This window comes from Dipodomys spectabilis, unplaced genomic scaffold, assembly GCF_019054845.1.
Source record: "Dipodomys spectabilis isolate Male_0828 unplaced genomic scaffold, ASM1905484v1 ptg000081l, whole genome shotgun sequence".
In the NCBI taxonomy this organism is placed as follows: domain Eukaryota; kingdom Metazoa; phylum Chordata; class Mammalia; order Rodentia; family Heteromyidae; genus Dipodomys; species Dipodomys spectabilis.
The window spans coordinates 23,600,964-23,628,871 of record NW_024870758.1 but is presented as its reverse complement, the minus strand read 5'-3'; the positions used below and the strand labels follow the sequence as shown (position 1 = coordinate 23,628,871).

Sequence of the window (27,908 nt, the reverse complement as noted above, 5' to 3'; positions counted from 1 at the left end):
CTTCAAGCCACCCAAGTTCATCGTCTAACCCAGTCTAACCAACCACCCTAAAGTTAGTTAAAGACCCTGACCTAGAGGAACAGACTCAGACTTGGGAAAAAGCTGCCCTAGTAACTAAGCTTCATTCCACTCAAGGAACCACTGAAATCCAGAAAAACAAGCAGTTATTTACAGATTGGCAGCTATGAGCAGGATTGGGTATTCCTCATGGATGTGTTTCACATTAAATATCAAGACCCATGATTAGTCTTCAGAGAGGTCTATAAAAGCTCTGTTTAACAATGAAGTCCATTACCAACAAATTAGTAACTCATCTGCAAGTATCAGGCCTGGCACTGCAGGCGAAAGACCTCTAGAAATTAACATTGTAAGACAATACACAAAAGTAGAAAAGTCAGGTCTCACAGTTGGGATAAATGTATTTTATATACACTGCTGGTTTTATTGTTTTCTTATCGCTTTCCTTATGCTTAAAAAAAAAAACTTACAACTTGGCAAGTGCAGTCTCTCAGTTAACAGGATCAGGCCTCCTAGGGGGGGCAGTATCAATGGTTCAGCCCCTCCTGCCCCTGAGCTTCATACCCTCATGGCCGGTCCCCAGCTGCAGGCCCTAAATCAGGGGATGCCCAGAGGAAGATAAATATAATTCAGAGTCTAAAATACATGGACTTACTTTGGGCCAATGCCAATTTCTCATGGATCTCGGGTAACTAAGATGGTTTTTGTTTGCCTAGTTAGAGGCTGCAACAGCAGCTGCAGGAGCGCAATACTTTTTCTAGACTAATAAAATTACCTAAGTCTGGCTCACGATTTCACCTATGGTAGCAGCCAAACTTCCCAGATAGACAGAAGCCTTGCACTGTTGCAGAAGAACGTGGATCTCAGCTCTGAACTAACCTGGAAGCACTCAAACCCAACAGAAAAAATACACTCCAATTGAACTGTGAATTACAGCACAATTCCTATGTATGGAGATAACAAATGTTATTTTTAGGAGTCCCACCGAACCTCAATCAAACTAGTAAGTTCCAGTTTTAACATCTAAAAGTATGTCAATGCCCTGTAAGAACATTAATTTTTTTTTTTCTAAAAGGTTTGATGAAGACTCTGGGCTGGTTTACAGTGAAACATTTGATCACTGATTTTGTCACATTTGAGACTTAGGGAACAGGATGGTACTTTGACACAGCAAGAAACGACACATGCACACATGTACACACAGATCACTTATCTTGCGGGTAGGAGCAGAAGCTACATTTCTTATGTGTATAGCTCAAAGTTGTTTAATGTAAGTGTGTGGTCCAAATGCCTCCCTTTAAGGAAAAACAGCCCAATTATTAGAACCCAGTGGAAAACAGGACACATGTTTTTTGAATGGCTTTGAATTAGAGACAGTCAATGTGAAATTGTTCTACACAGACTGAAGATGTCGCACAGATGTACCAAGTTTTTGTGGTCTCAGCAAAACATCTTTCTGGTACAGCAAACTATATGCATCTGCAACAAAGCTGGGTATAGAGAATAATTTCTTAAATATTCAAATCTTGTTTTTATGTAGTATAACTTCCCACACCAAGCCTTTTCTGCCTTCTCACATACCTAATGACACCCATATTTCATTCAAGGTGTTGATAATTCCTTGAAACCATAAAACTGTATTTTTCTCTCATTTAGACTTTTACCATGTCTCCTTTAATTAGTATTATAAATCTGTTACATACAGAAGATCTTTAGAAGGTCTACAAACTCATAGGTTGGCCTGCATTTGACTTGGCCACCCAGGCCCCTGGTAAAGTCTCTTTCACCTTTATTAAAAGAAGACACATAGGTTTATTTTATTTCATATGTTTGTGGAATAAACAATCAGATGCATAGAGAACAGAAGTGAAGATATTCATAGATATCCCTTTTAGTCCTCATAGTGGTATCAGGTAAGAACTGCAATTATCCTCTTTGGACAGACAAGAAATCAGGACTTAGAATCTCAGCAGCCTGTTCCAGGTCACTCCTGAGTACTTAACACTTCAGTCGCTCCCCACCACTGGGGTAAAGTCATGTGCTAGAACCTTGCCTTGTACTCAATAACTTGGATTCCAAGTATTGTAACATACCACAAGAAGTCTCTAGTATGCAACATGAAGGCTAAAATAAGCATTACTGCAAAACTACACTGCTATTCTGATTATGGCTTTATTTAAAACATGTTCTCTTTTCTTTGAAAGGTACACTGGATATCACAACCCCAAACTAGTAATTCCACACTAATCTAGTCCTAGCTCTTTCCTCCTGCTCTTCTTAACTTGGGAAAATGATCTTAATGCCCAATTTGATGCAAGTAATTCACAAGTCTGATTCTCTACTGTTCTGTCTATGCTACTACTGTGCTTAATTTCCAACCCACTGACAGCAATCCTAGCAATGCAAACTCAACAGGTCCAAAACAAAACTTCCTCCTCACAAAAATCCAAAATCCACTCACCACCTGTGGGTCCAGATTCCTGCTCAAAGCAACACCTGCCTTTGTTCCACTGAACTCAAAGCCACTGTGCTTTTATGACTTTCTTGCTCATCTCCTAAAATTCAACAGACTATGTCTGTTCCAGCTCCTCTTCACTCAATCTCTGAAGAGGTCCTCCCCATGACTCCACAGGCCTCCACCCACAACCTCTGGGCACACTGCTTTAACTGTAGCCCATGCAGTGCGTCTGAATCACCCAGAAGTCACTAAGATGAAGTCTGTTGGGACGCAGACCCAGAGTTTCTGATTCCTGCATTTGGGGTGCAGTTCAATAATCTCCAGTTGATAATGCCCCAATTTGGGGCCTACACTCCAGAGAACTACTGTTACAGTCTCTCCTTATGTGTCATACAAATTTTCCCAGAGTTTTCTCGTCATAGAGCAGCAGCAGAGCCCATACTCAATCTGAAAAATTTAGGGCCCTGGGAAGTAACATTGTATAGCAGCACTTACCACTCAACGAGTGCCGCCTGTGTGTGTCAGGTATGGTCTGTCAGGCTGCAATCAAAACAATCCTACAGAATTCAGCCTAGCTTTCATATAGAAAAGGGGGAATCACGAAGGGGAGGAGGAGAAAAAAAAGCATGTCATTCTCAGAATAGGGCAAAAAGATGTATAAGGAAACAAAATAGAGTTCATTTTTAAAGGGCACAACATGTCTAAATACAACCTCCCAAGATCAATTTTACAGAAGAAAACTGTATAGGAAATTTATTTGAGACAGCAAAGTGATTCATTAGCAAAGCAAAAGGTGTGAAGCATGTAGTTCAGTAAGAGAAAACTGAATCCAAGCTCCTGGGGCCAAAATTTTATTCTGCAGTAGGGTGGGGATGCTGGATGCTAGGATGCTAGGCCTTCCTTGGGAATCTCTCCCAAATGGTTTGACTATCTGGGGTGTGGGAAGTCATAGGTTTGCACTTTTTTTTTTTTTAATGATTTTTTAGTAATTTTATTTATTTATTTTTATTGTGAAAATACTGTACAGAGGGGTTACAATTACATGGGCAAGATAATGAGTACATTTCTTATCAAGCATTGTAGCCTCCTCCTTTGTTTCCCCTTCCCATCCCAGGCCTGCGCTTTTGAAGGCAATTCTGTTTTAATGTGCCTGCCTAATAACAGAAACAAGTTCTATGTATATTACCAAAGTCTTTACTTGAAAGAGTTTTTTCTGCACTTACTTGCCTGCACATGACTGATTCAAACAGCATGAATATTTAGAAAGCTAGCAGAGTTTATATTTTCACACAGTCATTTATAAACAAAGATGAGAGACTTATCAGAGCTGGCCAGTTAACTCCCACAACTGAGAACTTCTCAAAAAAGCCCCGAGGTTTAAGGCATTTTCCTTCATACCATCTCTTGGATTCTCACAGGCAAAAATCATGGTCCAACTGTCACTGTCTCAAGCTAAAAGAAGACCAGGGATGGAAATTAGATGAAGCCATAGACAACTCAGATGAGTTTTCCTGAAGTCACATCTTTATATCTTTGTTTTATATTGCTATAACAAAATACCCAAGATCTAGTCATTTATAAAGAGAAAGAAGTGTATTAAGTTCATAGTTCTGGAAGTACAAGATCAGGCACCAGTATCTGAAAAGGGTCTTATATCATAATGCCACAGAGGAAAAAGTAGGACAAGCTAACAAATCTTCCATCTATAACAACATCCTCTCATGATATCTAATATAATTCCCTCTTCAATTACATTAATTCACTTTAAATAACCTAATCGCCACTTTTATTTTTTTGAGTACTGAAGACTGAACTCAGGGCCTCACATGTACACATGAGCCATACCTCCAGCCATTTTTTTGCCCTGTCTGCTTTCAAGGTAGGGTCCTGTTTTATTGGCAGGCTTGTCTGGGCTACAATCCTCCCACTTATGCTTCCCTGTGTGGCTGGGATGACAAACAAGAACCACTGAACCTTGCCATTAGTTCAGACTGCCTCACAAACATTTTGGGGGGAACCAGGCTGGCCCCAAAGTTCAATCTCCCAATCTCTGCATACCAAGAAGCTAGGATTACACACTAGAGCCACCAAGCCCACACCTAATCACCTCTTCAAGGTCCACCACTTCTCAACACTGTCACAATGGGGATCAAGTTTCAACAAGAGTTTTAGAAGGGACAAACTGCATCAAAGCCATAGCCATATGATTCTGTAAGAAAAAAAGTATTTATCATGGCATATGAAAATTTGAATAACACCCAGTTCCTGTCCTCAAAGTCAACTTATTTGACAGAAGTCTGAAACAGTCCAGTGGCATGATGGAAACAGAATAAGACAGGGTGAAATGATGGCAAAGGCTGTGGAATCAGGCAGACCAATCTATACTTGTAAACCCCAACTCAACAGCCTTTTACTTTCCCTGGGCTTGTACTTATTTCTCTTTGAACTCTAGATTTCCTTACTCAAAACAAGAAATATAATTCAAGCTGGGTGCTAGTGGCTCACACCTGTAATCCGAGCTACTCAGGAGGCTGAGATCTGATGAGCACCGTTCAAAGCCAGGCAAGAAAGTCCATGAGACTCTTATCTCCAATTAACTACCAGAAAACTGGAAGTGGTGCTATGGCTCAAGTGGTAGAGAGCTTGCTTTGAGCTAGAGTTAAGAGACAGTGCCCCGGCTAGAGGTCAAGCCCCAAGACTAAGAAAGGAGGAAAGGAGGAAGGAAGGAAGGGAGGGAGGAAGGAAGGAAGGAAAGAAGGAGGGAGGGAGGGAAGGGAGGAGAGGAAGGAAGGAAGGGAGGGAGGGAGGGAGGGAGGGAGGGAGGGAGGGAGGGAGGGAGGGAGGGAGGGAGGGAGGGAGGGAGGGAGGGAGGGAAGAAAAAAAGAAATACAATTCAATTGTTGTGAAAATTAGACATAATATATGGCAAGTACCTAGCCCTGTATCTTGCATAATATATCTAATAAATGGTTTTAATGTCTCCCATAAGGAGTATACTTGCTTAATACTGGTCCATCTACAAATTCTAAAACCCAATTACCAATTAAAGTATAGGAGTAACTGAGAGACATGGAAGGATGAGTCACCAATTTTTGGCTTCAGAGACAGGGTAGAAAGTAGAGCCAATAATCAAAATGGGAAAAGCTAACCAAAACATGGGGGTGAGAGGTTGGAGTGGAGCAGGAAGCTGGTGATAATTAGAGAGGAAATGAGTCCAGTTGAGATAGCTTGAGTTAAATGTACCTATGAATCATCCAAGTAGAAGTGTCCAAAAAGACTGAGGGTGAACTCTGAGGCATGGGGGGTTATTAACCATGTGGGTGGTGGCTAAAGCCTAGAAAAGTATTGAGACTCCTCCAAAGGGCTGAGCAGACTAAAAGAAAACCACCAAAGGAGAACTCACAAGGGCAGACACAGCAGGACCCAGCAGGAAATGAAATAAAGAAAAGCCAAACAGTGGTGAACGTGCAAAGGAACCCAAAGAAGGTTTCAAACGAGTGGTCAGAAGTATCAAGTGCTATAGAAAAGGACAGCAAAGTGACCACAGGCCTCAATGATGAGAGGCCATGCCACGCGTGACCTCAACAAGAGCAGTGTATGTTGAAGCAATGGAAACCAGATAGGCCACCTGTAAGGTCCCTCCTGAACTGTAAAACTTTTTTCTGTCCTTAAATTTTTACCTTTATTCTGACATAATAATGCAAATGTGTTTTCCACAAAGATGTTGGTATAAAATCAGTACCAAAGCTGGGCATCGGTGGCTCATGCCTGTAATCCTAGCTACTCAGGAGGCTGAGATCTGAGGATGGCAGTTTAAAGCAAGCCTGGGCAACAAAGTTTGTGAGACTCTTATCTCCAATATACCACTAGAAAACCGGAAGTGGCCTTGTGGCTCAAGCAGTAGAGTGCTCACCTTGAGCTGAAGAGCACAAGGACAGCACCTAAGCCCAGAGTTCAAGCCCCACAACTGACCAAAAAAAAAAAAATATCAGCACCAAAATCTGTGAATATGTATACTTCATTTCCCCCCCCAAAATATTACAAGCATGAGTGATAATCAACTAACCTTCTACTGAAATAGGATTTGAATTCTTTTTAAAACTTATTCTTATTATAAAGATGGTGTACAAAGGGGCTACATTTACCCTAGGTCAGGTAAAGAGTACATTTCTTTTTGGACAATGTCACCCCTTCCCGCACTCTCTCCCAGTTTTTCCCTCCTGTTCCATCCACAAATGGTAGTGCATTTCAATGCTGTGTCTAGTGAGTACCACTGCTGCATTTGTTCACCCTTTGTCCATCCACTTCTGTGAGCACCCCCCCCACCACCGTCATCCTCCTAAAGACAGATAAATGAACAAACAAGACAAAGAGAAAACAAAAACAGCAACAAAGAAAAACAATTCTCATTTCCATTTCCTAGAGTTCATTAAGATAAATATTATTTTATATGATCAGAGGCATATCGACATTGCGCCTTTGTGTTCCTATCCTAAGAACAGTCTGCTTTGGTCTCACTGTGTATGAATGCCTGGAGTCTTGTATAATTTATCATGTCCCAGTGTACTTTAGATCTAACCTCCACATGTGAGAGAAAGCATGCACTGTTTGTGTCTCTGAGCTTGTGAAAAAGTCTTTCAACTTCAAAACTACAACTCACCATTCTCCAAACCTAACAAATAAGATCTCAAATTGCAATGGGTTGCAAGGCTTTCTTCCATAAAAATAATTTTCAAAAAAAAAGGCAGAGTTCAAGGTTTTAATATCTTAACTATGAAGCTCCCTATCTACTTCCTGATGTTTGATCCCGAGGAAGAAGAAAAAAAAATATAATTCTCTGGCATGCAAAACCTGGAGGAGGAAAAATGGATAGCTTACTAAATACAGTTTCAGTCCAATCAATACACTTCAATTGCTATTTCAATCTTACTTTGAGAATCGTGTTACTTCAGGTAGAAAGGCTTGGTTTCACTATGCATATTTCTTGCAAAATTCTATAAGCAAATTTACATCTGCTTTCTAAATAAACTACACTCTTGCTGAATTCAGTAAATTACTGTTCAATGCCCTTTTTCTCATTCTGGTGCAGTTATGATCATAGGAAAGGTTGCTTCTATGCAATTTTAAATTGAAATTATAAAATAGTTCACACATGTTATGGCTCCCCCCAACAAGAGTACGTTTGTCTTGACAGTTCATGTAAACTGGTTAAACTAGTTAAGATCAAAATAATTTTCCTAAACATCTAGTCACCCTAAGAAAGCAATTTTTGTTTTCAAGTCAACTCCACATACAAATAGCTTTTAAAAAGTTAAACACTTCCAATATTAATAACTAAAATTGTCATTCTTATGTAGTAAAAGTTTGGACTATTTGAGAATTCTGACACGTGCTTTCATAAATATACCACTTATTCTTTGTAGACATGTCTGAATCTAAAGAAGTGCTTTGGGTCTTCTGGCCATTAATCAGATATGCAGCTATCAGTTTTATCTAGTGATACACACATCAGCTTTTAAGACTTGGACCTCTAAACCAAATTTTAATTCAGCATACCTAGAGAAGTCCCAGAATTCTAATTTTTAAAAATTTGCAACAGATTCTCATGTGTACAACACTGCCATGCCCCTATTTGAAAAGTTCTGGCTTTGGGCAGGATTCCTTTCCCCAAAATTTTGGAGAGCGGTGTAGTTCCTTATTTTAAGCAGGACATGATAGGAAAGATAAGTGCAGAAAATGAAATCTCAATGGCAAGCCATACTGGACAAATGGCAGAGTACCTATCACTTTCACATGGACTACCAGAGGTATGGAATCAGCTTTAACCTTGACCCTTAGCTCCTATGGAGGAGTATTTTCAACAACCACAGAGAAGAATTGAGGTCAAAGTCTTCAGTGCCCCCAATCAACCATTCTGTGCTGAGTATCCGTGCCTCATGTGGGCAGCTGACATAAGTGACATTAGTGCTCTAAGTTTCTCTCACCTAACACCAGATTAGAGACTCAATCATTCTCTGTCAATTCTTTCTCCCAAGGGAAAAATGTTATACTACATGCTACCTACTGAAGACAGGGCATGCAAACAGGAAGCTTCTGCTCACTTTCTTCAAGTATTTCTGTTCCACAATTCACACATACAACTGCAATACAGGAAAACCACAGCACAAGTTGAGATTTTCTTAATGTTTCTAAAGCCGTACATCTAAAATATCCTCCTTGAAAGCCCCCAGGGAGAGGGGATGCTTCCAAAGAAATAAATAGGACAGTATGTAGAATGAGCAGGAAATGGGATCTGGTTTTAGCTGACATGATCCCCCCCCAAACACCAGCCTATGAGGAACATTTGAGGTAAAGCAGGTGGCAAACATTCCCTTGTTGGTCTCTCCATATTTTTATTTGTCTCCTGGAAGCCTGAAGGAGGCTTCTAATTAAACCTGACGAAGTTTTCATGGAGAATTAGAGAGAGGAGAATGACAGTGATAAAGGATATGAAGTTATTAAACACTGGATTGTGCACACAGTGGAGCAAGCCTACAGTCCCAGCGGCTCAGGAGACAGAAGAGGGGAGAATTGAATCTATAACATGCACAACATGTTAAAACTCTGTTGAAAATTTTTTAAATTTAAATAAAAAATTTTAATCTCATATTTTTATCAGTTGTATTTATTTCTTTCCCTCCCTCTCTCCCTCCCTCCCTCCCTCCCTCCCTCTCTTCCTTCCTTCCTTCCTTTTGCTAGTCTTGGGGCTTGAACTCAGGGCCTGGGCTCTGTCCCTGAGCCTCTCTGTACTCAAAGCTGGAACTCTACCACTTGAGTCACAACACTACTTCCGGCTTTTTCTGAGATGTTTTAGAGATAAGAGTCTCATGGACTTTCCTGCCAGGGCTGGCTTTGAACCATGATCCTCAGATCTCAGCATCCTGAGTAGCTAGTATTACAGGCATGAGCCACCAGACACCAGATTGTATTTCTAAGTATACAAACTATTGGCCAAGATATTGAGCCCCTCAGTGAACATATGTTTTCAGCAGAAAAATTCTCTATTAGACATCATAAAAAAGAGACCCCAAAAAACTCTGAAATGGGCATCAGCTAATAAAAACTAGAAAACTGTGAAATGATGTACTAAAGCAGCCATATTATTAGTATCAGGTCCTTAAGACACTTAACCACCTTAGGATGCTGGTACAAATACAACCATTACATTCAATGTACCTATGTAAAAATTGAGCTATGCAACTTAAAGATATGGATAGGAAGGGGGAAAATAGGGGAGAAAGAGGGGTGACATTCATCAAAATGCACTATACTCATATCCTGACTTATAGAACTATAACCTCTTTGTACATCTACTTAGTAATTTTTTTAAATGGGAGGCTTCAATTTCTTGCATGAGGAGCAAGAAATGTTTCTCTTTTTCTATTTCTCCCTACTCTAACCGTATTAGACTCAAGTAAATCTTTGCTAAAACTTTTAAAAAAATAATTGTTTCTCCTTTTCTTGCTAGTCAGGGGGTTGAACTCTAAGTGTGGGCTCTGTCCTGAGCTTCTTTTGCTCAAGGCTAGTGCACTACTACTTGAGCCACAGTGTCAGGTCTCGTTTATTAGAAATTAAGAAACTCATGGATCTTCCTTCCCCAAGATGGCTTCAAAACAGGATCGTCAGATCTCAGCCTCGAGTAGCTAGGATTCCAGGCATGAACCACTGGCACCTAGCGAATAATTGTTTCTTTAAAAATAAAATTAAAAATTGGCTTTACTCGGGCACCGGTGGCTCATGCCTGTAATCCTAGCTACTCAGGAGGCTGAGATCTGAGGTTCACAGTTCAAAGCCAGCCCAGACAGGAAAGTCCATAAGACTCTTAACTCCAATAAGCCACTAGAAAACCTGGAAGTGGCACTGTGGCTCAAGTGGTAGAGCGCTCGCCTTGAGCTGAAGCGCTGAGGGATAGCGCCCAAGCCCAGAGTTCAAGCCCCACGACCAACACCCACCCCCCCCAAAAAATTAGTTTTATTTTCTAAGTCCTCAAAACTTTGGAAAACGACAAATCTGGGAACACCTGGTCTGTGTTGAGTATAGATTCTGCATTGGCCCATCTTCCCCTGGCTCACCTCGTCTCACCCCGGGCTCCTCTGGCCTGCAACAGAGAGTGGCTTTCTCCTGTACTTCAAGCACCTGGAAAGTTCCTCCAGACAAGTCAACCACAGAAAGCTGGCAAGAGAACCAGAGAAAAAGAAAACTTGTCAGTACACTCCTGAGGGACAAGTCACACTGAGTTTATAAAACCAGCCTGAGCCTCTTGAAAAATCAAGCAGCAGTGACACAGAGGAAAAGACATCAGTATGTTCATACGTTTTAAGCCTGGAAAAACGGTGTGACCAGTGTGTCCGAGTGACTCAGTGCTTCCCTGAGACCCTCTGAGCAAGCTGACAAGGGACAGTAATGGAAAGTTCCTGGTCTTAAATATGGTGTGGGAAGGGTCTGAGCTATCCTTCCACCCTGGGTTCTCTTCATTGTGATGCCGATGGCTTCCCATCCCAAACCACAGTGAGATGTTTTCCAAGGTTTAAAGTAAGTAGCTGAGAGCCTCTCAGACCCTTAGGGTGACTGAATCCTCCTGACCATCTCTCTTTCCACATTCCCTACCTCAGTCCTCCCAGTTCCATGCTCTCCACACACTCACCTTTCCCAACACAGCTCAAGTTGAAACACCGCTCTCCCATTCTGGGGAATTAGGTCATCTTTTAGACACCTCTCAAATATAAGCAGCAGCTCCCCGTGAACCTCATGTGCCTCTTCCCTGTATTCAATACACCTGGCTGCCTACATGTGTCATAGCATTTGCCCCCATTCGGCCTCCATCTCTCCTCCTACTTTAATGTCTTACCACCACCTTTCCTGCTCTTCTCACCAGTAGAGGCAGACAAATGCTCACTGCATGCTTCCTACCTAGCTCCCACTAGCAAGCTCCCCTTTCTTCACTCACACTCTATTTCCCTGGAAAAGACTTATTGCTGCTCCATCTGTCTTGGAAAATGTTTGTTTGCAAGGATGCTCTCCATACTCAAACACAGTGACCATCAAACTCTAACTCAAGTCAATCCCTTCACAATAAAGCTTCCTGGCTTCACTGCCAAAGGGAAGAATGGAATCATGTGTAGTCACATTTGCACCACAAAACCATCTTGGCAGGGCCCAACATACTAATAGGTTTGTGCATGCAGAGGCCTGGTTTAATGAGGAGCTAGAAGACATGCCCCACCCCCTTACCCACCAGAACTTCAAAGATGAGAATAGCGCAAAGGAGCTTTTCTCTGGAAGGAAACCAGAGACTAAGTCAATTCAGAAGAACAGATCCAACCCCCTTCAGAATCAGCTAAGCTCTCACTGGAGCAGAACCCTCCACGTGCCAAGTGGCCACCTCCACGTCAAATATCCTCAAAAAGACCCCAGCTCATGTTCAGTAACAGCTTGCAGACGATGCCAGGTTTCTGATCACCCTGGGGCTGCTCCTACATGGGGCAGGACCTCACTGGCATCAAATCCAAGCATTCGCTGCAGGATAGCACCACCTGGTGAACAACTACTCAAATATCCAGGGTTTCCTCCTGTGCACCCCTCATCCCTCCCAGGATCACCTGGCTTCTTTACAGAGGACTGTGGCAGCCTGGTAGGGCTCATCTCCCATCTGCTTCAGGTCCTTCAGTAAAGACTCCTTTCTTCATACATCTTGATGGAAAAAGTCCACTCATCACAAACCAGCCCCACCCAGCAGACAAGTAATCAGAGAATATCCACTGCAGCCCACACCCAGACCCCTGTCAGACAGACCCTGCTGCCTGGGGCCCACAGATGTGCATGCCCTTCAAATTAGACCTCAACAGGTTATGTACACTCAACACTTGCTCTCTGACCTCTGCCCCATCCAGAGCAATCAGGGTTCTGTAAGAATCAGAGAAAAACATCCTTTCTGAATTTAAGACTACTACAAAGACACCAGTAGAAATTACAGAGGTCCCATGGGGAAGCAACTTCCTGTGAGAAGAAGGGCTGTCCCTACTGCCTGTTTTTGTGGTGATAAGATCATAGACTTAAATTCTGTATTTGGTCCTACATGGGTTTAAAAGGCTTTATTCCATAATTACAGAAAGGAAAAGAAGAGGTCAAGAAAACCAGAGGAACTCTGGTGTTTGAGAAGTTACTTATAGCTATAGTCAGAGTGGACTTAGGAGAAAAATTGTCTTGAGCTTTCTTCTCTTTCTTTTTCTTTGCCTTTTAGAAACCATTTAGATCAGCAAAAAGGAAAACATGTCATGGAATTTTTTATTAACCTGTCTTGGTATCTGTCCATTCAAAGTTATTTGCAATATACATACCAATATTTAAGCCCAAGAAAGTTTTTTTTTGTCAGCCGTGGGGCTTGAACTCCGGGCCTGGGCGCTGTCCCTCAGCTCTTCAGCTCAAGGCGAGCGCTCTACCATTTGAGCTACAGCGCCACTTCCGGTTTTCTGGTGGTTTATTGGAGATAGGAGTCTCACGGTCTTTCCTGCCCGAGCTGGCTTTGAACCGCGATCCTCAGATCTCAGCCTCCTGAGTAGCTAGGATTACAGGCGTGAGCCACCAGCGCCCAGCTAGCCCAAGAAAGTTTTGAGAAAAAAAAAATAAAGCACTATACAAGAAAATATTTTTATGTAAAATGTGAAGTTTCACAAAACATGCCTATGGTAGGGGTTATAGAAACTAAAACACAAGATTATCGAGAGTAACTGAATAAGGAATCCAACTACTACCCTTCACTACCTTTTTATTTTCAGATCTAATTTCCATTTGAACTCCAAAAAAAAAAAGATAATGTTTTTCAGAAGAATGAGGACAACACACACACACACACACACACACACACACTTTTTTTCTCAAGTATTATCCTAAAAACCTGGCACTGAGCCAGGCACTGGGTGGCTCATACTTGTAATCCTAGCTACTCAGGAGGCTGAGATTTAAGAAACATGGTTCAAAGCTACTCTGAAGCTGAAAAGTCATAAGACTCATCTCCAGAATAGATGTTGACAGAACAAGCCTTGCCATTACCTGGGGTTTCTCTTCATTCATTTACAAAATACCAGAAGTAAAGTTGTAGACTGCTAGCCATGAGCAAAAAAGCTCATAGACAATACTCAAGCTTGAGGATCAGACAAAAACAACAAACAAAAAAACAACAAAAACAAACCCCTTGGCACTGGACCTACTCAGACCACAAAACTATATGTGTTCATGGATCCGAGCATGCCATTACCTGTACCATATGTCAGTAAGAACTGTCCAGCTGGATGGCATTTTGCAGCTTTGAATGTAAGACCCAAAAAGGTTCAACAACAGGGCGAAGGTTGATCAGATCCTACCAGCTGATCAGATCCTACCAGTTCAAGTCCTACTCAACTGCACCAGGGATGAACCATAGAAGATCTCATTTTAAAAGCTGTTTTGTTTATGCTTCCATTTTGAACTTTGTAGCCTAATAGCAAACTTTAGTGACAGGAAAATAGAGAGAGGCTTTTGTGGGGATTCCTCAGGCACTTGGGGCTTAAAATCGCAAAGAGTATTATTTTTAATATGGGAAGGAGTCTCTTGGTACCAGCTACTCTGAAGTCTGAGGAAGGAGGATCTCTTGGCACCCACAAGTTGGAATCTCGCCTGGCCAAGGTAATAGTGAAGCAATCATCACTGGAGCTAAGTCTGCATTTTTAAAGCACTTGGGTTTGAATTTAGGACCTTATGCTGGCTAGGCTGGCACTCTACCATTTGAGCTACCATATCCAGCACTGCTTTTTGCTAGTTGTTTTGGAGAGTCTACCAAACTTTTCTGCCTGGGATTGGCTTTGAACCTCAATCCTCTAAATCTCAGCCACCTGAGTAGCTAGGATTACAGGCATGAGCCACCAGTGCTCAGCAAAAGCCTAAATTTTAGATCAAGTACACACCCCACATAGCAGTCTGTGCATTAGTCACCATCTTCAGTTCTCTTCTGAGGGACCATCCCTAACACATGCTGCTAAATTTCTCCCTGACCTCTCTTTTGAGACTTCTTAGATGTGGTTTCATGAATTGCTTTTCTTCTTCCTTGTTCTCCCAGTCTCCAAATCAGGTTTGTCCAATGTAGTGTGTGCTCCTTTACTCGAATACCACATGGGCCCCGGCTCTCTAGGTCCAAAGTTCCCAACTCAAGTTACTTTGCTCTCAAGTCACACCAGATGCAAAGCTCTTTCCTATCAGCAGTTTCAGGTCTAGTGGTTCTCTCTCAACCACAAACTATGCTTCTTAGAGGCAGGGCCCATGTCACCCTTCTAATGTTCCATGCGGCTCCATGGTTTCCAGAACAGCTGTTGACAGACAAGCCCTGCCTTCACCTCATTCTCTTCATTCATTCACCTTCTCATTTTCTCTCAGAACTTTTTCTCTTTTCCGTAAAAAAGAAAAAATTGACTTAGGCAAAGGGAGAGAAAAGTCACTAGAGGAGATGAAAAATTGAGAAAGTCTATGAAAGATAAAGATCATAGCTACATGCTCATCTTACCCAGAAGAGAGCTACAAAGCAAAAAGCAAGCAAGCTTTTGGAGTGACAAAAATTTGACAGTAGGTTCCCACAAGGTTCCAAGAGCTTCCCCAGCACCTCTTCCCAGGCTCTTCCTTCCCAGTCACTGGACTTCCCTTCTGAATTCAACTTGAACAGGAAGGAATATTTGGTTTCCTAGGCCACCTGCAATTAAAACTGGAGGTTGACTACTAGATCAAGGCACAATGACCGCTCTGATAGGTGAGAACTGATAAAATCCCAAACAGTAGATTGTAGGCAATTATACTTTAAATAGCCTTCTATCCCCTCAAGTGACCAAGGACACCCAAACAAAGCATTTCATATAGCATAATTAGTGGCTCTGAAAGATGACTCTGGAACAAGAAAAAGGCAACAGCCAAACTCAGCCCCTAAGACCCAAGTGTTACAAAAAACAACCAGGAACGGGGTCTGCATTCAACTGCAATGTGCTATCTCAGAACCAGCAAAACCATGACAAGCTTTCGCACAGGCAGGTAGAACCCCTCAGCACTGCCGTCCTGACCTGGAATCTTTCATCTGCTTTCACCCAGGACTTTCACACCCAGGACTTCTCATCCACCTTTTGTCAGAGTATTTGTGAGTACACCTTCTCATCAAACCACAGCCTTCTCAGAACAGAAGGACTGCTGCTCTGGATGGACACTGTGTCCCCACCTCCTATGACTCACAGCAGAAGCTTGCTGACTCAGCCAGCTCAATCTGCTCAGAAGTATCAGGGCTTTAGGCCCTTAGGAAGGAGGCATTTAAATGAGTATGCCTTAAAATAGCCTAAACTGTTCTGTAGTCTGTAAAAAACAAAGCTATTAATTAATTATCCTGCTTCCTTAAGACTAATAATATTAGGTGAGATGTGAGGATTCTGTGATCAATGGGACAAACTTCAGTTACCTTGGGAGTGAACCTATATGAAACACAGTTAGGTGCATGTGCCTCTCTGGGCCACGAAGATCAAGGGGAAATCCTTGATCTGAAGGAACCTAACCTCAAACATCCGAGCCATTTATCTACTCAGAACTGGTTATTAGGCAAGTCCATATTTATCTGTTGATAAATGAGAACATTTAAAAGTACTGATTTGCTTCTGCTCTTGAAGAGATTGTTTTCATGAACTTAACCTGTTTTCAAGATAAGGTTGTAATTTACATTTTCTCTAAACTGAATGAAAAACTACATCTTCAAGTCAGGCATAGTGGTCCGCACCTATAATCCCAGCAGTGGGGAGGCAGATACAGGACAATCATGATCAAGAGGATCATAAATTCAAGGCCAGACAAGGTTACATAGCAAGCTCCTATCTCAAAACAAAACAAAGTAAAACAAACAACAGCAACAAAAAAAACCACTTCTATACTCACAAAATAATTCAAACAAAAAGCTCCATTGTTTCAAGCCCATTATTGAATATGCACTAAAGCTTGATGATTTACAAAGCACGCCAAGATGACCTACCAGGACACTGAAAAGTTCTCAATCAACTGAGGTATAGGCAATCAAGACTTCCAGGCCTAGCCGGCTGGTCTGTGTCTACACTACAGTTCATTCCCCAGAGCTGAAGCCTCTTCACCTTTACCTCCACTCACCTCTTACTGGCTCAATTCAGAAGGAATTTCTGGGATAGAGATTTAAATAACTCTTAACCAAGTTATGAACAGATTTAAATAGCTCTAAGCTGATGCTTAACAGCCTTGACTATCATTCTTCTATAAACCTAACCCATCCTCTTGGGGGCTAATAAGACTCTCCCTGAATTGTCTGCTGCTAAGTCCCTGGGGGCTGAGAGCTGAGGTGCCACCTTGCTTTAAGAAATATTCCAGGGAACTCAATCCATATGGCCAGAGAAGGTCAGGGGACAGGGTAACTATGTCAGGCTACTTCAATACCCAGGCCACTTCAGCCTGCTATCTGCCAGCCCACTAGTCCTGAAGACCCCACCTTTTCCTCCTGGTACAGCTTCCTGCCAGCTGCAGACAACTGGCCTGCTGCCCCCACCCCTGGTTGGGGGAGTTCCAGGCCCAGGGCTTGGACCTTGCTAGGAAATGACTCACATCACAAAAAGCTGAAGGTTTTCTGGCCAGAACATAAGTAAGTCACAAGATCTGGATCTTACCTGTTAAAATGTGTCAAAAATAAAACCGCAACAACAAACCAAGAGAAAATGACTTTCCTCTCCTACCCCATCCCCAAAAAACTCAAAATCTATTGTTGTTTTGAATACGCTAAAGCCACTGTACTCTAGCTCTAGTCCACTATTTCTAAAACTACAGGAAATTAGAAAAATGGCTGCAGTCATGTCTTCTCAGGCATAGAAAAATCAAAGACAACTTCTTACCAAAGGCTTCAAAGCTAACAGCTGCTGAAAGTGTAACTATGAAACCAACAAGCTAATTTTTTTCTACTAGTATATTAAATCATCTTCCAAATCATCTTAACACATCTAAATGTATATGGGCATATTAATCAGTACCCCTTGAAAAAAAAACAGACATCAAAAACTCTAGCTGGCTAAACCGTCTTATACTTTATTTTGTTTGGTATGGTTTGGTTTTTTTGGTCTGTCGTGGGGCTTGAACTCTGGACTTGGGCGCTGTCCCTGCACTCTTCAGCTCAAGGCAAGGGTTCTACCACTTGAGCCACAGCACCAGTTCCACTGTCTTATACTTTAGAATAACAGAAAACATCTACCTTCAATGTTCTGCTCAAAGCTGACTTTAGCAATACCTATTTTTGATATTATTTTTCTATTTTCTATCTCCACTGGGTTTTATGCTTTGCTTTTTGATCTTGTTAACAATCCAGAAAACTCCAACCTTGCAAGTTTTCACTCCTGGGAAGAAGTAATACATAGTCATTTCAAAACCAAAAGCAATGTCAACACTTCCTCAATGACACAGCTGCCAGTGAAAAGTAAACAAAAGGCTTATGGGGAAAAATGTTGTCTTCTCTCCAAAATAATTCTCAAAGTTATTGAAGACATAGTCAAAAACAGTAAGGCATGCATTAGGCAGTAAGTGCTATCTACCCTTGATAAAGTACCAAGAATATACAGAAGTATACAGACACCTGCTCAACAGAGACTGCCCAAGGATTCTAGAGAGGAAGCCCTGTATGTCACTCATTAACACAGGTTAATACACAAGGTTATTAAAAAGCTTTATTGAAAGAAAGAGAAAAAGAGAAAGAAAAAGAAAGGAAGAAAGGAAGGAAGGAAGGAAGGAAGGAAGGAAGGAAGGAAGGAAGGAAAGAAGGAAAGAAGCAAGGAACAAAGAAAGAAAGAAACAAAGAAAGAAAGAAACAAAGAAAAAAGAAAGAGGGAGGGGGTAAGGGAGAGAAAGAATGGCAATCCTACTTCTGAGTATTTATCCAGAAAAACTGAAACCAAGGTCCCAAAGAGATACCCAAGTTCACTTAAGATTTGCTGTACAACAACACAGTAATTGTTAACAATATGTTGCACTTAAATTTTTAGAAAGGAAGAAGAATGGAAGGGATGACACTGACCAAGATGTATTGTATTTATAAAACTCCTTTGTGCAACCACTTAAAAATAATCTTTAAATTTTTAATTTAGGAGGAAATAGGTAATGTTATATTTGTTTTATTTTTTAGCTATAATTCAAAAAACAAATAAAACAGGTTTTGGAATTCAGATTGAATATTTATCCAGGCCTGCGCCTTAATTCTAGCTACTCAGGAGGTAGAGACTGAGATGATCACAGTTGGGACCAGTTCAGGATACTGTTTGCAAGACCTTCAACTCAACCAAAAAAACTCGGCATAGTGGCACACACCTGGGAATTGTATAAGGAGGATCACAATCCTGGCTAGCCTGGGCAAAGAATGACTCAAAACTAACCAGAGTAAACACAGCTGGAGGTGCACCTCAAATGGTAGAGCACCTGCCTATCACACACAAAATCCTAAATTCAAACCCCAGTACCGCCAAAAAATAAAATAATCAAAATCAAGAGCCTTAAGAAATATCTCTGCTCCTGTTCCTTCCACGGCTCCATATCATCAACATTCAAGAGAAGTATCAGCACTACAGATTAATATATAATTAAGGGCTAGCATACAGGTAGGAGGAGTTGAGAAACGAAAGGTAAGTGAACGGAACAAGGCTGAAGTAGTAGTCTAGCAAAACATCAAAAAGGATGGGAACCTCAGGCCCAACCCTGAAGGACCAAGCTGAAGCTATGCACTGCTATGAGCATCTGAATGAGGACTCTGAATTGCTCCAAGCCACAGAGGTGTTCCTGGAAACAGCTTTCAAAAGCTAGAAACATGGTACAATGGAGAACAAACTCTACATGAACTAAACACTGAAAGATAAGCTAAGGCAAAATTAAAGGAATTGGTCAGAATATCCTAAAGCATTAATAAGCTAGCTCTAGGAATTCCAGTGTTCGCCAAATCTCAAACAAGGCCATGCTGTAGTAAATAAGCAATGAAGTCACAAGGCATAGCCTGCCACTGGAGCCACTATGGTGGTAAAATGGCTTGAAAAAACACCAAATTAGTATACAATTTACAAAGGAGAGAATTAAAAGCTAGTGTTAGAGTAAAATCCATTATATCCCATACCTGAAGCCTTCGGCTAACATGCTATAGTTTAGAATTTTATTTATTTATTTTGGTTGGTTGGTCTGGGTTGGGGTTTTTCAGATAGGGTCTGACAATGTAATCCAGGCTTACTTTGAATTCTAATTCATGGCCTTCCTGCCCAGCTTCTCAAGTGCAGGGACTATAGGTATGAGCTATGGGCAATAGTTTGAATCTTCACTGAACTGAGTATTCAATAATTATCCTTGGGCTGGAAAGGTGGCTCAGTGGTAGAGTGCTTGCCTTGCATGCATGAGGCCCTGGGTTCGATTCCTCAGCACCACATAAGCAAAAAGAAAAAACCTGGAAGTGGTGCTGTGGCTCAAGTGGTTGAGCCTTGACCTGAAGAGCTGAGGGACAGCGCCCAAGCCCAGAGTTCAGGCCCCACGACCGGACTCAAAAAAAAAAAAAAATTATCCTTATTGTATTGGGTAACCATGAGGGAAATCTTGAACAATTAGAGATGTATGCTATTTATAATGAAATTACTGAAAGTACAGAATTCATCCTAAATTGCAAAGGTAATAATGGCAAGAAACAGATTAAAGTTTACAATGTTGGAGTTAATTAATTAAGTAGAATGAATGTCTAGAAGTCTATAGTACCACATGAGGGCTTCCATTGATAGTATGTATATATTGGTAATTTGCAAAGAGTGGATTTTAGATATTCTTTCCACAGGACTATGCTCTAAAAAATGCATTGTTAGATGATTTCATTGTTGTGCAAGCATCACAAAGTATACTAACACAAACCTAGATGTAGGTCAATAAAGAAACAAAGAAAACACAAAATGTTAGAGGCTGTTGCTGCTCTAACAAAGCATACTGTTTTATAGTGGGCTTTTTAATAAGCAGAACATGATAAAAAAAATGCCAGAAAGCATCATAAAAGAAATAAAAAGTAATATAGTTGGCTATCACCAATTATTATATACTATGCATAACTATGCACTATAACTTCTTTTTTGTGCACTATAACTTCTGTATAACTGGTAGCACAGGTTGGTTTTTCGCTAGCATCACCACAAACACTTAACAATCACATTATGTTACAACTTTATGTCAGCTATAAAATATCACTACAGGACAGGAATAGGTTAGTTCCACTATAATCTCACGGGACAACCATAGTATACATGGTCTGAAATAGACCAAAACATTGTTACATGGTATATTACTGTGTATGAAAACAACATTCTTTTCTCATTTCAAATATGTATAATGAAAATAAATAGCTTTTTACAAAGAGAGAGGAGAGAAAGACTGGAAGACAGACAGACAGAGACAAAAGAAAGGTTAATGAGGTAAGGTTGGAAAAATGTTGACACATGAAGCTGACCAATGAGAATACATGAGACATAATTATGTGCGTCACCACTTACAGAGTTTTTGACAATTTGATGAATTATAAAAAGTCCTAGGTCATTCCCTTTAAGAAAAATTTTAGAGAAAATTTCAAACTTGTATTCCTGTCACTTTACTTAAGTATAAAGAAAGATCCTTTTACATATACAATAAATGTCCTATTACTCTAGAACTATTCACTCCCCAATACTGCATGCCTTCCTTTTACCCTAAAGCAAAGGCCTTGATTTCCCCATGCTCCCATTCATCTCATAATACATCTCTTTTCACCTATGTTGTATTTGCATATGAAACCATCTACCCTTCTAGACTGTGAACAAGGCAAGGGACTGTATTTGTTTTTATCATCATGTGCCCAAGACCTGGTATATAGTATACTGTCTACTCAGTAATCCTAAAACCCAAGTATTGTCTTCCCAGAGATCCTAAAAAGGTCTTTCATGCTGTACAATTTGTGCTCTTCCAAGCTGATTTCCTTATATCCTCAAACATGTAGGCTTCTGCTGCTCACCTCCACTTCTAATTCCCAGCTTGCATTTTCTATGCATAGAACCTCTGAACACACACCCATACTTCAAACAGCGTCCAGGTCAAAGGAGAAAGGTGAACATGGACAAGTAGCAGGTATTCTAGATTGCTCAGGGGGCTCTCTTGTTGAATTCCAAAGTTGTAACAGTGTAGTTTACTAGATAACAAGTCTATCAAATGACAGGTAATCACACCTGTTTGTGACAGCACCTCTCCTACCTGAGTAGCAGATCATTAAAAATATCAGTTGAGAAAAGAATATCAGTTCTGGCCACTCCTCATATATGCCTTCACCTCCAGAGCCACTTCCATCCCATTAGCCCTCAAGTCTTCAATAAAAGAATAACACTACCAAAGGCAAGTAAAATAATATATCCAGGGTTTTCATATCATTATAAAATAGTAGAACGCATTTCATTCATAGTTTTGAAATGTAAAGACATGAATCTATTCATTAATACCCTTGGGAAACTGTCAGCTGTCTTGGCTGAAAGGAGGGGAGACTTCGACATTGATCTTCAAATGTTTGCTCATGTCCTATATCACAGTGCTCAAATACACACCCATCTGTATTGTTTATACTTCTTTTGCCGTTGGGTATGATGAAAACATAGGAACTTCAAGGTCACAGTAATATGGATTCCTATACTGGGTTCATCAATATTTTTCATATGTAGACAGTCCCTCACTTCCCATGGCTCAACAATTCTTCAATGTCACAGGGATTCAAAACTGACACACATTCAACAGAAGTCATACTTGGAATTTTAAATTTGGATCTTTTCCCAGGCTAGTAATATGTGGTGTGATACACTTTTTCTTGGGAGTAGTGAACTACAGGTTCCCTGTCAGCCATGTGATCAGGAGGGTCAGCAACCATTATTCTACAACATACTGTTGTCAGAGTTCTTTGGATATTACTTTTGTATTTTTGAATCACATCATGTCAACAAAATGCCCATCTGTGTGTGTATGTGTGAGACACTCAACCTGTTGGTACAAAGTAGGCTTTGCGTTAAGATAATTTTGCCCAACTGTGGATTGATGTGTTCAAAATATGTTTTTATTGTAAAGATACTGTACAGAGGGGTTACAGTTATATGAGTAAAGTAATGAGTATATTTCCTACAGAGCACTGCTACCTCCTCCTTTGTTTTCCCCTACTAACTGTTCCCTCCCCGCCTCCCCAACCCCTAAAGTTGTAGTGTTCATTTCCAACATAGTGTCTTGTAGGTCTCACTGTTACAATGGGTCAATCTGAATGTTTAAGGTAGATCGGGCTAAGTATGCGTGAACTAAGAAAAAAACCACTTAAAATATACTGATAAAGATGAATAACTCAAACTGTTTATATGAGTGAAAATATACCATTCTTTAGCAAATCCCCTTTCCACAGATGATGGAAAGATAAAAGCAGAAGATCTGCAATGTCTCAAAAGACCACTGGACCACAGGTCAGAAAAAAAAAAAAAAAAAAAAAGAGAAGACTTTGACAATATACTCAACAGATGTATTTGTCCCAAGGATTCTAACTTTACAACAGATATATGACCTTGGATTAGTCTTTTCAATTGGTCATCATGAACAGCTTCATATGTAAATACAACAAAAGTGAATTAGAACTGTTGAATTAGAACTGTTCAAATCTTTCCAACTCTAAAATTCAATAGAAATTCACAAGTTTGGAGGGTTTTTGTTTTTTTGTTGTCAGTTGTGGGGCTTGAACTCTAGGCCTGGGTGCTGTCCCTGAGCTCCTTTGGCTTGAGCCACAGTGCCACTTCCAAATTTTTCTGTAATTCTTTGGAGATAAGAATCTCATGGATTTCCCTGCCTGGGCTGGCTTCCAACCGTGATCCTCAAATCTCAGCCTCCTGAGCATGAGCCACCAGCAACCAGTTCTTAATTAACTAAGTCCTTAAAAAAGGAGTCAGGTTCACCCTTAACACAATGAAAGAGGCAGGAAGCATGCCATGGAGGCAAACAGCTGGTATTAAAATGAGGAGGTTTCCATTTGTTTGTATTATACACAGCATAGATTTGAATTTCTTTGGTGAGGCTTTTTCTAAAGGAAAAAAGAATCCACTTTAAAGTCTTATTTTAATCAGCATTGTTAAATCAAAGGAGCCCAAAATGAAACAATAAATTATGAAGCTCTACATGAAAGGATGTAAGCCTCTCATAATCGACTAGCTTTGTTTTGTTTTAAATTAGACTTTTAGTGAACTCCTGGCAGCAGTTGGGAAGAAATCAAGAGTGCCACAAGTCTCATCATTCAGCATACATTTTCTGAAAATTACAGCTGAAATTTACTGAAAAGAGCAGCAAGATCCTGTTCAAACAATAGCAAGTAACAAGTAACCCAGGGATGCCAAACATCCAGGGTTGGGAATAAAGAAAAGGCAATCCTGAAACTTCCAGGACAAGGGTCCCAAAAACTCACAGGCCACAGACATACTGTCTGGAAAACATACTTTGTTTTGTCTTTAGCTGAATTTGGTTGGCCACACTTAATTGGAAAGTTACACATGAAAGATTCCTAGGATGAGGAGAGATGGAATTTGTAGCTGCTTATATTGTAAAAGCATTCCCTCTCAGCAACACAAGGGGTTATCTAAGCAGAATCTCCAATTCCACATCCCTCCCTTAACCCCAATACTAGCCCCAAGGATGGGCTGCACAAGGATCAGCTGCCATTCACTCTCAGCTCATTCCTGGACTGGCTTGGCTGGCATTATCAAGCCCACTGTACCAGAGCAGAAAAGCTCTTAGGAGTCAGAGTTCTGGAGCTAGAATTTCAGTTGGGCCACAAACAGCCCAGGTAATTATTTTAAGCATACAACTCATCTCTCAGAGCCTCAGTTTCCCATCTGAAAACTGGGATATTAACAGTATGTGTCAAATAGGGCTGCTAAATTGTTATTACAAAGTGCTTGGAGCTGTGCCTTGTGCACAGCAACTGCTGCATAAATATTAAATGTTACTACCTTCTGGCCCTGAAGGCATGAGAGTTTCAAATTTCTGTCCCAGAGCTTTCATATTCTACCGTTACCTGCCAAATTATTTTATGATCAAAAAGAAAATGGCATATGGTGAAAGCTGAACAGATATAACTTAGGGATAACTAGAGCTGCCAGACACAAAGGGACAAATACATGATTCTAATGCATCAGGTACCCAGAATCAAAATTCAGAATCAGAAAGCAGAATAAAGGTTTAGAGGGACTGGGGAAAGGGCAATAGGAGCTAGTGTTTAATGAACAGAATTTCAACTTGGGTGATAACAAAATTCTAAAAATGGATGGATGGATGGATAGTGGGGTGGTAGTTTCAAAACAATGTGAATGTATTTAATGCCACTAAATGCACACTTTAAAAGGACTAACATAATTTTAGATTTTATATATATACACATAAGCACATATATATGTGTATATATATACACATTTATATATGTGTGTGTGTGTGTGTGTGTGTGTGTGTGTGTGTGTGTGTGTGTGTGTGTGTGTGTATATATATATATATAACCTATATAGGTTTCTTTAAAAAGAAATATATACATAATTTGGTCTGCTGATATTTGCTATGTTAAGGTGTCAATGATTCCAAAGATATCCAAATGCACTGTTGACGAAAGCCACATGATGTACATGCCTTAACAGTTTGGAGAAAACAGTATTAACTATTTTAACAGCTCTGTTTCATAACAGTGGCCTTTCCTTTGAGCCTGGAGGTCTCATGGGAATAGATGCACAACAAATACACTACGAGACTTCTGAAATCAACATTTAATACCTGTATACGGACAGCAATAGGACTGTTGTATCACTGTAAGATACTCCATACAGACACCTCATTCTTTTTTTCCTCTATTTTTTATTCAGTATATATTTTTATTGTAAAAATGCTCTACAGAGGGGTTACAGTTACATGAGTAAGGTAATGAGCACATTTCCTATGGAGCACTGTTACCCCCTCCTTTGTTTTTTTCCTCTACCATCCCTTTCCTCCCCACCTCCCCAACTCCTCCCTCCCCCCCACCCTGAAGATGTAAAGTTCCTTTTCAACATAGTGTCTCCTAGAGCTGGTTGTTACAATGGGCAACCTGTATCCTTGTTTCAGCATTTTGTTATTTCCATTTCCCTCCCCAAATTAGAAAAACGTATATACAAGATTCAGGGCACCAGAATCAAATACAGTGACAACAGGGGTTACATCATGGGGGAAGAACATACAAAAGAAACAAACAAAAAAATCACACAATACACTTTAAGTACATTAAAAACTTCAGCAAGAAAGATAAAATCTCTTGGGGGCTGGGAAGGTGGCTCAGTGGTAGAGCGCTTGCCTTGCATGCCTGAGGCCCTCAGTTTGATTCCTCAGCACCACATAAGCAAGAAGAAAAAAGCCAGAAGTGGCGCTGTGGCTCAAGTGGTAGAGCGCTAGCCTTGAGCTGAAGAGCTGAGGGACAGTGCCCAAGCCCAGAGTTCAGGCCCCACGACCGGACCCAAAGAAAAAAAAAAAAAAAAGAAACATAAAACCTCTTGTGTCCCTATCTTGGGATTCATTTCACTTATTGTAAGGTCCGCCCCTTTACCTAGGCAACTGGGACACCTGGAAGAGGTCACATCTGGTCACATCTGAATTTGATGTGGCCACACCTTTCCCCGCCCTTACCCTACATAAGGCCTAGCCCAGGCCCAGACGCTCTCTCTTTCTCTCTCTGTTCGTTTCTAGCTCTTGCTCTTCTAGCTCTCTTGCTCTTGCTCTTCTTTTCTAGCTCTCTCTGCTCTCTCTCTGCTCTAGCTCTTTCCTCTCTTTCCCAGCCACGTGGAGTGCCAACCTTGCCTGGTCCCAGCAGGTCTACTGGATAAACCTACCCCTTACCTGAATACCACGTGAGTGCTACTGTTCTTACCCCTCTCTCTGCTCTTTTCTAGCTCTTTCCTCTCTTTCCCAGCTCTCTCTCATTGCCAGGCCTTTCCCAGCCACGTGGAGTGCCAACCTTGCCTGGTCCCAGCAGGTCTACTGAATAATCCTACCCCTTACCTGAATACCACGTGAGTGCTACTGTTCTCACCCCTCTCTCTGCTCTTTTCTAGCTCTTTCCTCTTTTTCCCAGCTCTCTCTCATTCCCAGGCCTTTCCCAGCCACGTGGAGTGCCAACCTTCCACACCACTTCTCTACTCTGGTGAGTGAAACTACTCTACGGCTCTCTGTTGCTCAGTCTCTGTCCAGACGTGGCGCCACGCCAGAGAGCTCCTACAGCCTTTAGCTGAAAGGCCGGTCACCTCTGAGGACGCTTGGTTTTGGGGGCTTGGCCATTTCTCTCTAGAGGGCTCTGGGGGAAGTCGGGACGCCACTTCTGCCTGGTCAGCTCTCCTTCACTCACCAGACTGACTCTACTCATTTAATGGGGTGCTACGAATCACCCCTGAGCCATGAAACCCCTTTGAAATGCCTCCTGCACTCCCTGGAAAGCCAGCACATCTAATTTTATGCCATTCTCAGAAGTACACAGTTTTTGCTACTGCAATGGTAAATGGTCAGAAGTTTGTTTACTTTCAGGCTCTCTTTGCTCTCTGCCATTCATGTCCAACTTTCTACCCTTTTTTCTACAACTTTTTGGCTTGTGCCTTGAAGAGTGTGACGCAGGCTGGGTCCCAGGAACCCCCTTCTAGGTTCCCTCTCAAAGGCTAGCCAATGTAGGCTTGGTCTATTTGTTCAGGCTTTCTTTGCATTCTTTCAGAAGTTTGCCATCTTGAATTCGCCATCTTGGCCACGTGGTGGGTTAAAGGTTTGGCCCCATCTGACCCTTAACCTTCCAGTAAGTTTACTACTCCATCTATTCTAAGGTGCCTTGCTAACAAGTTGCTCTTTTCACAGGCCCTGGTAACAGAGGCCCAACCATCTGATACGCTTTGTTAGCAAAGATGTCTAAATGTTGTCGAAATTTTAGGCTTTGAGTTTTGCCTTTTTTGTTCAGTGTTGTGTATTCTACTGACTACATGGTTCTAAAATACTGGGCATATCTGTGCTAAAATTCTCATCATATCTAATGAGTTTTGTCATTTCAGAATATTTGTTGGTCAATTCTTGATAAGAACCAGGTAAGCTCTACTTATTCTACTTGATCTCCTTGTTGCTTTAATTGGAAATAATAAGGGGCTTTTGAGGCAAAAATTGCAGCTCAAAGCCAGACCGGGCTGAAAAATCCCTAAGTCTCCATCTCCCAGCTAAACTCTGCAAGTGGTACTATAACTCAAAGTGGTTCAGTGCTAGCCTTGAGCAGAAGTGCTCAGGGACAGTGCCCAGGCCTTGAGTTCAA

At 41.1% G+C, this 27,908-nt stretch overlaps 1 protein-coding gene across 5 annotated transcripts in view; it reads right to left on the bottom strand.

The window, feature by feature from the left end:
* Tanc1 (tetratricopeptide repeat, ankyrin repeat and coiled-coil containing 1) overlaps positions 1-27,908 on the bottom strand; it is a 229,185-nt gene that overhangs the window by 154,862 nt on the left and 46,415 nt on the right. For 2 of the 5 annotated variants that reach the window (XM_042683392.1, XM_042683390.1), the window contains one exon: positions 10,588-10,687. The exons of 2 other annotated variants lie outside the window; for them this stretch is intronic. The gene's annotated coding sequence lies outside the window, so the exon portion shown is untranslated. Of the gene's footprint in view, positions 1-10,587; positions 10,703-27,908 lie in introns of all 5 variants that reach the window. One more of the 5 variants, XM_042683393.1, reaches the window with a different exon arrangement.